Source organism: Pongo abelii, chromosome 2, assembly GCF_028885655.2.
Source record: "Pongo abelii isolate AG06213 chromosome 2, NHGRI_mPonAbe1-v2.0_pri, whole genome shotgun sequence".
Taxonomy (NCBI): Eukaryota; Metazoa; Chordata; class Mammalia; order Primates; family Hominidae; genus Pongo; species Pongo abelii.
In genome coordinates this window covers 156,563,502-156,577,529 of record NC_085928.1, presented here as the reverse complement: position 1 = coordinate 156,577,529, position 14,028 = coordinate 156,563,502, and the positions used below count along the sequence as shown (strand labels likewise).

At 33.8% G+C, this 14,028-nt stretch overlaps 1 non-coding gene across 1 annotated transcript; it reads left to right on the top strand.

Annotated features, from left to right (window-relative positions):
• Positions 1-13,401: 13,401 nt before the first annotated feature.
• LOC112132804 (U6 spliceosomal RNA) lies at positions 13,402-13,508 on the top strand. The gene has a single exon (XR_002914525.1). It is a non-coding gene; the product is annotated as a U6 spliceosomal RNA (small nuclear RNA).
• The last annotated feature ends 520 nt before the right edge of the window (positions 13,509-14,028 follow it).

Below are 14,028 nucleotides of genomic sequence, written 5' to 3'. Positions count from 1 at the left end.
ACCTAATAGATAGTTGCACAACATTTGATCCAAGAGCTGCAGAATACACCTTCCTCTCCCCAACACATGGATCATTCTCAAAGCCACAAAATGTCTTTAAAAATCAAAAAAATAAAATTGTATAACATCTTCTGTGACTGCAATGGAATGTTATCAGAAATCAATTACAAGAGAAACTCTGGAAAATGTACAAACAACGAACACAGGGAATGTAAACAATATGCCCCCAAGTGATTAGTGGGTAAATAAAGAAATTAAGAAGAATATTTAAAAATTTTTTGAAGCAAATAAAAATGGATACACAATGTACTCAAACCTTTGAGATACAGTGGAAATAATACAATGAGGAAAGGTTATAACAATAAGTAACTACATAAAAAAGTAGAAAAATTTCAAATACACAATCTGATGATGCATCTTAGAAAACTAGGAAAGCAAGAGCAAATCAAATACAAAATTATTTGAAGAAAAGAAATAAAATTTGAGCAGAAATAATAATGATAATAATAATAAAAGAAAGTGAAAGAAAAAACAACACAAATATCAACAAAACAGAATGTTGCTTTTATGAAAATGTAAACAAAATAGAAAAAACTTTAGGCAGACTAAGAAAAGAAGAGAGAAGATCAACATATGTAAAATCAGAGATGAAGGAGGAGATATCATAACTGATACCACAGAAATTCAAAGCATCATTAGAGACTACTATGAGCAACTACATGGCAATAAATTGGAAAACCTAGAGTAATGGATAAATTCCTAGATACATACAACCTATCGAGATTGAACCCTGAATAATACCAAACATGTAAAGAAGACCTAATACCAATCTTACTTAAACTACTACAAAAAATAGAAGAGAAGGGAATACTGGACACATCAAAAACAAACAAAAAAAAAAACAAAAAAAAAAACCCTACAAATCGATATTCCTGATGAAAACTGATGCAAAATCTTCAACAAAATACTTGTAAACTGAATTCAGCAACACATTAAAAAACCATTCGTCGTGACCAACTGGGATATATCCCATGGATGCAACAATGGTTCAATATATGCTAATCAATCAATGTGATACATCATATTAAGAGAATTAAAGCAACAACCATATGATTATTTCAATAGATGCTGAAGAAGTATTTGATAAAATTCAACATCACTTCATGATAAAAAGCCCTCAACAAACTGGGAATAGAAGGAATGTATGTCAACATAATAAAAGCCCTATATGACAGATCCACAGCTAGTATCATACTGGATGGGGAAATACTGAGAGCATTTTTTCTAAAATGTAGAACATGACAAGAATGTCCACTGTCATCACTGTTATTCAACGTAGTACTGGAAGTCCTAGCAAAAACAATCAGACAAGAGAAAGAAATAAAGAGGATCCAAATTAAAAGGGAAGAAGTCAAATTATCTTTGTTTGTTTATAGATAATGTCATCTTATATTTGGAAAAACCTGAAGACTCCATAAAAAAACTATTAGAACTGATTAAGTCAATAAAGTTGCAGAATACATCAACATACAAAAATCAGTAGCATTTCTATATGCCAACACTGAACAAACTGAAAAAGAAATAAAAAGGTAATCCCATCTACAACAGCCACACATAAAATTAAATACCTAGGAATTAACTTAAAGATGTGAAATATCTCTGTAATAAAAACTACAGAACATTGATGAAAGAATTTGAAGAGGACACCAAAACATGGCAAGATATTTCATGTTCATGAATTGGAAGAATCAATATTGTTAAATTTCCATACTACCTAAAGCAATCCACAGATTTAATGCAATCCCTATTAAAATACCAATGACATTTTTTACATAAATAAAAAAATTATAAAATGTATATGTCCATTTTTACACTGCTATAAAGAACTACCTGGGACTGGGTAATTTATTTTTTAAATATGGTTTAATTTACTTAAAGCTCTGCATGGCTGGGGAGGCCTCAGGAAACTTACAATCATAGCAGAAAGCCAAGGAGATCCAAGCACCTTCTTCACAAGGTGGCAGGAGAGAGAGAGAGAGTGGGTGGGAGAAGGGGAACTGCTAAACACTTTTAAAGCATCAGATCTTGTGACATCTTGTGACAACTCACTCACTGTCAGGAGAACAGCATGTGGAAAACCACCCCTGTGATCCAGTCATCTTCCACCAGGTCCCTCCCTCAATTCAGGAGATTACAATTGGAAATGAGATTTAGATGGGGACACAGAGCCAAACCATATTACCCATAATAGCCATCCTAAGCACAAAGAACAAAACTGAAGAAATCACATTATCTGACTTCAAATTATACTACAGAGCTATAATGACCAAAACAGCATTGTACTGGCATAAAAATAGACACATAGACCAATGGAACAGAAAACACAACCCAGAAACATATCCACACACCTAGAGGGACCTCCTGTTTGGCAAAGGTGTCAAGAACATACACTAAGGAAAAAATAGTCTCTCAATAAATGGTGCTGGGAAAACTGGATATCCATATGCAGAATAATGAAACTAGACCCCTATCTCTTGCCATATACAACAATTAAACCAAATGTATTAAAGACTTAAATCCAAGACCTCAAACTATGAAACTCCTGGAAGAAAACAGTGGGGAAAATCCCCAGGACATTGGTCTGGGCAAATATTTCCTAAGTAATACTCCGAAAGCACAGGAAACCAAATCAAAAATTGACAAATGAGATGACATCAAATTTAAAAGCTTCTGCACAGCAAATGAAACAATCAACAAAATGAAGAGGCAACCCACAGAATGGGAGAATATAGTTGCAAACCATCCACCTGACAACGGATTAATAACCAAAATATGTAAGGAACTCAAACAATTTAATATAAAAAAATCTAATAATCTGATTAAAAATGTGCAAAACATCTGAATAGAGATTTCTCAAACAAAGACAAACAAATGGTAAATAGGTATATGAAAAAGTGTTTAACATCATTGATCATCAGAGAAATGCAGATTAGAACTACAATGATATATCATCTCACCCCAGTTAAAATGGCTTTTATTGAAAAGACAGGCAATAATGAATGCTGGCATGAATGTGGAGAAAAGTGAACCCTCATACACTGTTAATGGGAATGTAAATTAGTATATCCAGTACGGAGAAAAGTATGGAGTTTCTTCAAAAAACTAAAATTAAAGCTACCTTATGACTCAGGAATTCCACTGCTAGGTATATACCCCAAAGGAAGGAAATCAGTACATCAAAGAGATATCTGCACTGCCGTGTACCACTATTCACAATAGCCAAGATTTGGAAGCAACCTAAATGTCCATCAACAAACAAATGGAATAAAGAAAATGTGTACATACACACAATGGAGTACTATTGAGCCATGTAAAAAAATATGAAATCCTGTCATGTGCAACAAATGGATGGAACTGGGTGACATTATGTTAAGTGAAGTAAGCCAAGTACAGAAAGACAATTTCTGTACAAATTGGAGTATTTGTAACACAAATAATAAATTCTTGAGTTGATGTATAGTGCATTTACCCTGATGTGATTATTGTGCATTGTATGCCTTTATCAAAATGTCTAATGTACCATATGTATATGCAAATATATGCAAATATATAATGTAAATATATATACTTTCTGTACCTGTAAATATATATACTTTATGTACCCATGTACAAAAGATGTATAGTAGATGCACTTTTGATGTTAATTTCCTTTAGAAAATGCTGAAATCTCACACAGACTCAGAAAAACTGCTTCAATTTTTGCTATGTTAAGCACAGAACTAAAAAAGGAAAGAATACACAAAATTTAGGTAATAAAAATGATAAAATTTTGACACATAACGTTAAAAAATTTGTCACAGAAAACAATTCAGTAAGATAGATCTATTAAAAATTAAATTCTCTCCTTTTCATTCATTCATACTTCTGATTCCTGTTATCCTGATATACATTAAAAAAGAAGCAAAATATGTGATTTACTTTATCTGTGGTTTATCTTCTGTTTTTTGAACTAAAATGCAGTTCCCCAAGGTTTTTGTTTGTGTAGTGATATGTTGCTTGTAGGCAGATTGACTCAATGTTGCATGGCTATTTAAATCAGATTATGGTGAACAAATGGAGCAATTGGGTATGATCTGCCATTTTAGTATTGTTTCTTAATGAAATGTAGTTACTCTAAAGTATACTGTATATCACAAAGTCATTCTCCAAAATTTTGTTTGTAAATGCTGTGAACCCTATGTTTACTGCTGGGAACTCAGCCCCAATAAAGTGTCTAATATATATATATTCAGTATATACTTATTGAATGAGTAAATAAACACAATACCAAAGTAAGACTGTCAAAAGGCAATGTAGAAAACATAGGATTGATTAAATAAATGAGAAATACAGACAATGAGTTTAATAATTTATAGAAAAGAAAAATAATTTCATATAGGAGTCATTTAGAAAGCCTTCATGGAAAAAAGTAAATTTTTAAAAGATTACAGTTTTCTGTAAAACTTTGCGTACCCTTCCATGTTCATTTTTTGCCCAAACCCTAAATTACCTGTACTTTTTTTTTTTAACTTATTTTTCTTTAATTGACCCAAACTCTTAAAGTGAGCTTATATAAAAATTGCCTTTATTCTTGGAGGACTTGTCTTACTTCTTTTTAATATTAGATAAAAGTAAAATAGACATAGATAGTAAACTTACTGTGTCCATTAAGTCCTAGCTAGGCACTATTTCTTTCAAAATCCCAAACTTGAGAAAAGATTTAGAGCCATAACAAAACAAGCTAATGTTAAATTTTACATTAGTAAAAAAGACTGGAAAGATAATGATCCTCTGAATGAATGCTTTATAATTTTATTTTTCTATACCTTGTATAAGCACCTCACGTACCGCCTCAAATTGTTTTGCATTCCACCAAAGTACACAGGTTCACATTTCAGGAAAACTCTACAAAGCAGCTACTGAAGAAACTGAAGTACTATGCAAAGATAAACAAGATGAGGAAACATTTCTTGAAGTTCTGCCATTTGCCAAGCATTCTGCAAAGTAATGCATTTGTCTGTAACGCATTTGCAAAGTAATGCAAAGTAATGCATTTATGTGCATTTGTCTCATAATCCTTCTCTGACCCCATGGTATCTCTTGGTAAGTGTAATATAACAACAAAATCTCTGTAATTAAATATGATATAAACAGTAGGTCAAAATCATTTGTTTTTTAAAAAATTATTATTTCTTTGACTTAAGCTACATTTATGTTGGAATAGGTTACATATTCACAATGTATAAAATTTCAAATCCAAGTGTTTTTCATGAATCTCATTCTATAGTGGCATATAATGAAATTTTCCCTTATGTCCTTATATCCAAGTCATTTAATTCCTCCCCCCCGGAAAAATTTGCAATAGTTTTACCCAGATGATAGCATACAATGTACATCATTCTCTGAATCACTTAATTTACTTAACAACATTTCTTGAGAAAATTCTCAGTCAATACAGTAGGAATCCTCTCATTTTGTTAATGCTTCTGTAGTATTCTGTTAAATAACTGTACAATAATTCATTTTACTGATTCCCTTTTAGTGTATTGTTTCTAGTCTTAGGCTATTTTCAATGGCAGGATTCATAGCCTTTTAAATTTCATGCATTTTTTGAGAATATATGTAAAATAATTTTCCAGAACTATGATTCAACAGTTATAAGTTATAATGTAAAGGTACAGTATTTTCTTTTCTGATGTCAGTTGTCCCATTCACTGTCTTTTCCCCATGATATGGTTTAGCTCTGTGTTCCCACCCAAATCTTATGTTGAATTGTGATCCCAGTGTTGGAGGAGGGGCCTGGTAGGAGGTGATTGAATCATGGGAGTGGACTTTCCCCATGCTGTTCTTGTGATAGTGAGTGAGCTCTCATAAAATCTGGTTGTTGTAAAAATGTGTAGCCCTGCCCCTCCCGCCTCTGCCAGTTTGCGAAGATGTGCTTGCTTCCTCTTCACCTTCTGCCATAATTAAGTTTCCTGAGGCCTCCCAGAAGCCGAAGCTTGTACAGCCCACCAAACCATGAACTGATTAAACCTCTTTTCTCTATAAATTACCCAGTATCAGGTTCTTGATAGCAGTGTAAGAACAGACTAATACACCCCACTAATGTGAAATTTATTTGTTTTAAATACTAAATATTTGTATGCATTTGTGTCTTTATGTAAACTTTTTCTGTCTTGACTACATATGAGCAATGATACATTACTACTAAAATTTTTAAATTATAGTAGCTTTATTGTATGATATAACATTGGGGTATCTAATTCCCAATCAATACTCTTTATGAAATTTTCTTGCTATTTTTTTCACATACAATTTTGGGTCAGTTTAATTATTCTCCTTTCTCTTAAAATATAATGAAAATCACATTAAATTTGTAGATAGTAGGTAGTTTTAAAACTTACTTAAGGTGGGCCGGGTGCAGTGGCTCACGCCTCTAATCCCAGCACTTTGGGAGGCCGAGGCGGGCAGATCACAAGGTCAGGAGATGGAGACCGTCCTGGCTAAAACGGTGAAACCCCGTCTCTACTAAAAATACAAAAAATTAGCTGGGCGTGGTGGTGGGCGCCTGTAGTCCCAGCTACTCGGGAGGCTGAGGCAGGAGAATGGCGTGAACCCGGGAGGTGGAGCTTGCAGTGAGCCGAGATCGCGCCACTGCACTCCAGCCCGGGCGACAGAGCGGGACTCTGTCTCAAAAAAAAAAAAAAAAAAAAAAAAAACCAAAACCTTACTTAAGGTGAATGGAAATCTTTATGATGTTGAGTTTTCTTGACAACATAAAAGCATTTGTGTTCATTAAATATTTCTTCTTTAGTGTCCCTTAGTATTCATGTTATTTCATGCAGATATTGCATATATACCTTGCAAAGTTTTCTGCTAGATTTTTAAATCTGTTCCATTGACATTCTACATGGGGTCTTTTTATGTCAGTTTATATTTTAAATGTTTGAGATTTGGATCAGCAATATGCAACATAGAAATTGAAAATGTATAGAACAAGTATAATGTATGCTAATGTACAATGTATTTTTATGTTAGACTCTATGGCAACAGAAAATTTACTAATATGTAAGAGAATCGTCATTAGTCAGGATATTTTACTGCAGGTATGAGAAAAACTATTCAAAGCATCTTAACCACCATTGCTACTCTTACCACAATAGCAGAGGGAATAGAGAGATGCAGTGGAATTAGTGGATATTGTTTGAGGAACTGGTGGAGCTTAAGTGGTAATAATTTGCTGAGTTGTTTGTTTTAATCAATGTTCACCTACTGCATGAATAAATGGGGCTATGCAAGTTGGAAATATTTTTATATGAAAACTAAGAGGTCGCAAAGTAGCAAGAGAGATTGGGGAAGAAGCAAGAGAATGATTGAAATGATGGACCCTCAGTTTTAAACTGGGATGATAAAGGACATGAAGGCATGAGGTGGCCAATAGAATGTGATTTCCATGAGATAGAACAGTTTTAGCACCAGTGATTGAGCAAACAATGGAGGAAGTGAAGAAAATAAATGAGATAATGGAATTATGAATTAATGATTTCAGAGATCAAGACATGTTGGTTAGGCCAGGTGCTGTGGCTCAGGCCTGTAATCCCAGCACTTTGGGAAGCTGAGATGGGTGGATCACCTGGGGTTGGGAGTTTGAGAGTAGCCTGGCCAACATTGCGAAGCCCCATCTCTACTGAAAATACAAAAATTAGCTGGGCATGGTGGCAGATGCCTATAATCCCAGCTACTCGGGAGGCTGAGGCACGAGAATCGCTGGAACCTGGGAGGCTAGTAAGAATTTTCAGAGTGGAGGCAGAAGTGTTTAAAAGATAATTGGATAAAAGTCTCAAAAATCACCCCTCCCCACTGAAGATATTATCCGTATAACCAAAACCCACCTGTTTTCCAAAAACTATTGAAATAAATACATTCACTAATTAAAAAAATGGAAATAAGTTCATGAAACCAAGGTGTTACATCATCCATCAAGTCTTTAAGATGACTATGTTGATGTCAGACCTAAACATAGAAAAAGTTTTTCATTACTGAAGAAAAAAGAATGGTTAGCAGCTCTCTCTGATGAGGAAAAGCAGATGCTCACATAAACACATGACATAAATATCAAAGGAAGATACACACTTTTAAGAAGATAGATGTTATTACTCAAAAATAGAATGAAGGGACAAAGATTCTATTTCTCATATTCTTGGTAAGTAGAATGTGATGGAATTTTTTAGTCTTTGAGGGTTCATACTATCAGAGGAGAGATTTCCATTAAGAAAAGTGATTTTCGAGTAGGATAGGCTACGTTATAACAAAGAAACTCCCAAAACTCATTGGCTTAAAGAACAAAGAAATCATTTCTTATTCAAAATCAGTGAAATATGAATTGTTGTGATGAATTAGTAGTTCTATTTCATAGAAGCCAGCAGTAACTACACCATCTTATATACATGGTTTTTAAGGTCTTTCTAGTCATCCCCATGCCAGAGAGTAGGGACAAAGAGTGAAAACTAAAGGTAAATACTTTTAATAAAGTGAAACAGACATTGCAAATTTTATTTTCATTAACATGCTATTGATAGAGCTCAATCACCTGACCATGGCAGAGAATCTGAAAAAAAAAAAAAAAAAAAAAAACAGTCCACAGCTAGGCAACAATTTTCCAGTTGTAATTCTAGTACTATATTAGACAGAAAGAATGAATTCTGATGAACATCTAGAAAGACACATATTAGCAATCATTAAAAAGTCAGGAAACAACAGATGCTGGAGAGGATGTAGAGAAAGAGGAACGCTTTTACACTGTTGGTGGGAGTGTAAATTAGTTCAACCATTGTGGAAGACAGTCTGGCAATTCCTCAAGGATATAGAACCAGAAATACCATTTGACCCAGCAATCCCATTATAGGGTATATATACAAAAGATTATAAATCATTCTACTATAAAGACACACGCACATGTATGTTTATTGCAGCACTTTCACAATAGCAAATTTGGGTGGGGAACCAACCCAAATGTCTATCAATGATAGACTGGATAAAGAAAATGTGGCACATATACACCATGGAATACTATGTAGCCATAAAAAAGGATATGTTCATGTCCTTAGCAGGAACATGGATGAAGCTGGAAACCATCATTCTCAGCAAACTAACACAAGAACAGAAAACCAAACACCACATGTTCTCACTCATAAGTGGGAGTTGAACAATGAGAACACATGGACACAGGGAGGGGAACACACTGGGGCCTGTCAGGGAGTGGGGGTTTGGGGGAGGGATAGCATTAGGAGAAATACCTAATGTAGATGACAGGTTGATGGGTGCAGCAAATCACCATGGCATGTTTACACCTAAGTAACAAACCTGCACTTTCTGCACATGTACCCCAGAACTTAATGTATAATAAAAGAAAAAAAAGACACATAACATATTATGATTATCAAATAAAAAATATATCCAACATTTCAGAATTATTTACATTATTTCCATGATAAGCTATTTTGGTAAGTAAGGTTTACTGAGGTAGTACTTGACAAGTTTTGAACAAATGTACATAGTCACGTAATTCTCACCAAGATTATGATATTAAACATGACATCATCTAAAAAAGTTCCTACATTCCTCTTCGCAGTCGATCTTCTCCCGTGACTTTAAACCCTGGCAAACAATATGTTCTCTGTTAATATAGTTAGCCATTTTTAAAGAATTTTATATAAATGAAATTGTGCAAATGTTGTCTTTTGAGTCTGTTTTCTTTCACTTAGAATGATGGTTTTGTAATTTATCTGTGTTGCTACAGTGTCTCACTAGCTTTTACCTCTTTATTGCTGGGTAAAATCCCACAGTATGCATGTACCACAGTATGTTTTTCTATTCACTAGTTGATGGCCTTTTGAGTTGATTCTAGTTTTTGATATAAATTAAGCTACTAAAAAACTATAAATGCAAGTCTTTTCCTAATGTGCATTTTCACTTTTCTTGGATAAATAGCTGCATAGGTGATTGCTTTATCATATATGCTACATGTTATGTTTGCCTTTTTAGACACTTCCAAACTGTTTTTGAAAGTGTCTCTTCAATGTTATCAATGTATGACAGTTTCAGTTATTCCACATCTTTATTAACACTTTCCATTTGTATATATTATTTTATGAAGTGACTGTTAAATATTTTGCATCCTTTTTAAGTTTCATAAGTTAATTATTTTTTAGGTTTTTAAATTTTAAATTCAAAAAATATTTCTGTAGAGTTGGGGTCTTAATATGTTGCCCAGGTTCATCTTGGACTAAATTATGGTTTGTTCTTTTTTTAGATGGAGTCTCGCTCTTGTCGCCCAGTATGGAGTGCAGTGGTACTATCTCGGCTCACTGCAAACTCTGCCTCCTGGTTCAAGCAATTCTCCTGCCTCAGCCTCCCAAGTAGCTGGGATTAAAAGCATGCACCACCACGCCTGGCTAATTTTTTTGTATTTTTAGTAGAGACGGGGTTTCACCATATTGGCCAGGCTGGTCTCTAACTCCTGACCTGACCTTGTGATCCACCTGCCTCGGCCTCCCAAAGTGCTGGGATTACCAGCATGAGCCACTGCACCCAGCCTAAATTATATTTTTAGAAGTAAAAATATTTAAAGAATACTAAGTATTCATATGATCTTAAAATAATTGAAATTCAGTTTTAAGAGCCAGATCTCATATAAATATAAATAAATTCCACCTAAATTTTAGGCTTTCTTGTCATAGGTCCTAATAGTTAACACTTATTTTGTAATGACTAAACAGAAAATGTTTGATTTGTGTCAAACACATTTGTAATGGTAAAAATTTCTACAATTTAATAATGCTATTTTCAGCATGATGCTCTGGATTTTGTTTAATCTTCTATTAATATAATTTTAAATTAGAATGACAGCTTTGGTTAATGACATGAGCATTATCTTCAAATGTGAGCAGCTGCCACTCATTTTAGTACTTTGTGAAATATCTAATATTCATAATTGGTACAGATTATTACTATAATCCTTTTATATTGAATATTCCTACACATTTTTATGACATAAGAACCATTCTTATATAAATTAAATAGAAACTAAACTACTAAAATATTTTTATATTTTTATTTTATTGGTATAAAATACTAAAACCACATATTTGAACAATATTAAAATGTTTATAATTATTTTGAAAATACAATTCAAACAGCCAATCAAAAATATATTAGATGCTCTTCTATCTTAGACACTAGTAACATTAGTAAAATAACATTTATACAGCATAATTTTACTACAGTAGCCATTCTGTCAACATATAATATAGAGGACATAGTTATGTTTTGGTTCTAGCTATCTCAGGAACTTGAATACTTTTAAATCTATGCTTCTTTATTGGAAATCCACTAATGTGAAATAGTTTTTAAACTTTTGAAACAGTGAGAAAATGGCAGATCAAAGTTTCCAAATTTGCCCCTATGGACCCAGAATCCAGGGTTGCTCCAGTTGACCCTCTTTGAAAGCCTGCTTTCTGTGGACTCAAGCTCCAGGGCTGTTTCTACAGGTCCTGGCTCTGGGCTTGTCCAAGTGGATCCTGGAACCAGGTTGGCCTCCATAGATTAAGGCACCAGACCTGCTCACCTGTGAAACCTATCAGCAGGCTCGTCCACAGACCCTATGAGGCAACCTGCTCAGAATCTCTGGCTGGTGAAATAGTTTTCCTGCTAAAGCCAGTTTGTAAAGATTTAAAATAAGTGACTACTTTTTCAAAGGTGTAGATGTCAATGAAATGCTACAAGGATCACAAATAACCAAGAAAACATGACACCACCACAGAAATAAAATAACTCACTATAAACCAATCCTAAATAAATGGAGAGCTATGAACTGCAAGACAAAAAAAAAAAAAAGTCAAAATAGTCTTAAGAAGCTCAGTGAGCTATAAGATAATACAGATAGACAACTGAAAACAATCAGAAAAACAATACATGAATGAAGGAAGTTTTCCAAAGAGATATTTAAAAAATACCAAATAGAAATTCAGGAACAGAAGAACATGATGACTGAACCAAAAAACTCAATAGAGAGCTTCAATAGTGAAAGAACCACTAAACTTGAAGACAGTCATTTGATATTACTCAATCATATGAACACTATACGTGTATTTCTCAGCAGAAAGCTTGCAGGCCAGAAACAGAGGGATAATATATTTGAAATGTTAAAGGAAAAAGAGAAACAGCCAATGAATACTGCTATAATCAGCAAAACTGTCATTGCAAAATAAAGGAGAGAAATAGACTTCTTAGACAAACAAAAACTGAGGGTATTTGGCACTACTAGACCTGCCTTACAAGAAGTGTAAAGGAAGAAGTAAAATTATCTTTGTTTGCAGATTGCATAATCTTATATCTAGAAAATCCTAAAGACTACACAAACAAAAACTTGTTAGAATTAATAAATTAGGCCAGGTGTAGTGGCTAAAGGCTGTAATACAAGCACTTTCAGAGGCTAATGTGGGAGCCCAGAAGTTAAAGGCCAGCACTGGCAAAATAGCAAGACTCAGCCAGGCTCTACACACACACACACACACAAAAATAAAAATAAAAATAAATTTAAAAAATAACCAGGCAGTATGGTGCATGCCTATAATCCTAGCTACCCAGGAGGCTGAAACGAGAATTGTTTGAACCCAGGAGTTTGAGACTACTCCAAGCTAAGATTGTGCCACTACTCTCTAGCCTGGGTGACAGAAAGAGGCCTCATCTCTCTCTCTCTCTCTCTCTCTCTCTCTTTAAAGGAACCAATAAGTGAATTTAGCAAAGTTGCAGAATACAAAAATCAATGTGCAACAAAATCAATTATATCTCCATACACTGACAACTAACTATCTGAGAAGAAAATTGAGAAAACAACATTATTTTTACAAAAGCATAAAACAGAATATAATACTTAAGAATAAACTTAACAAAGGAGACAAAGACTTGGACACTGAAAATTACAAAACATTGCCGAAAGAAATAGTAAAAGACAAAAACACATAGAAAGATATCTTATGTTCATGGAGTAAATGATGTAATATTGTCAAATTATCCATATTACTCAAAGCCAGCTGAATGCAATCCCTATCAAAATGTCATTTTTTTGCAGAAATAAAAAAAATTATCTCTAAATACATATGGAGTAACAAAAGACTCCAAATAGCCAAAACAGTTTTGAACAGGAAGGAAAAAGCTTGAAGTATCACACTTCTGGATTTCAAAACTTACTATAAAGCAACAATAATTAAAATAGTATGATATTAGTATAAAAATAGAACAACGGAACAGAATGGAGAACCCAGAATTAAACCCACATATATATGGTCAAATAGTCTTTCAGTGCTTGTTTCAGCAGAACATATACTAAAATTGGGATGATACAGAGAAGATTAGAATGGCCCCTGTGCAAAGATGACATGGACTTTCATAAAGTGTTCCATATTTTTATCCCTCTGAAAGCACCTAGAAATGAAGCCAACTGTACTCAACCTACACCACAGTTAAAAGGGCAACAGACCTCTCAGATGCGAAAGGGAACCAGAACAAGAACTCTGGCAATTCAAAAAGCCAGAGTGTCTCCTTACCTTCAAACAAACACATTATCCCCCCAGGCTGATAGTTCTTAGTCAGTTTGAAATAACTGAAATGTCAGATAAATAATTCAGAATGTGATGGCAAGGAAACTCATTGAGATTGAGGAGAAAGTCGAAACCCAATCCAAGGAATCCAAAGAATCTAGTAAAATGATTTATGAGCTGAAAGATAAAATAGCCATTTTAAGAAAGAAGCAAACTAAACTTCTGGAACTAAAAATTCACTATAAGAATTTCATAATACAGTTGGAACCATTAACAGTAGAATAGACTGAGCAAAGGAAAGAGACACAGAGCTCGAAGGCCAGTTCTTCAAATTAACTCTGTCAGATAAAAATAAATAAAAAAGAATTTTTAAAATGAATAAAACCTC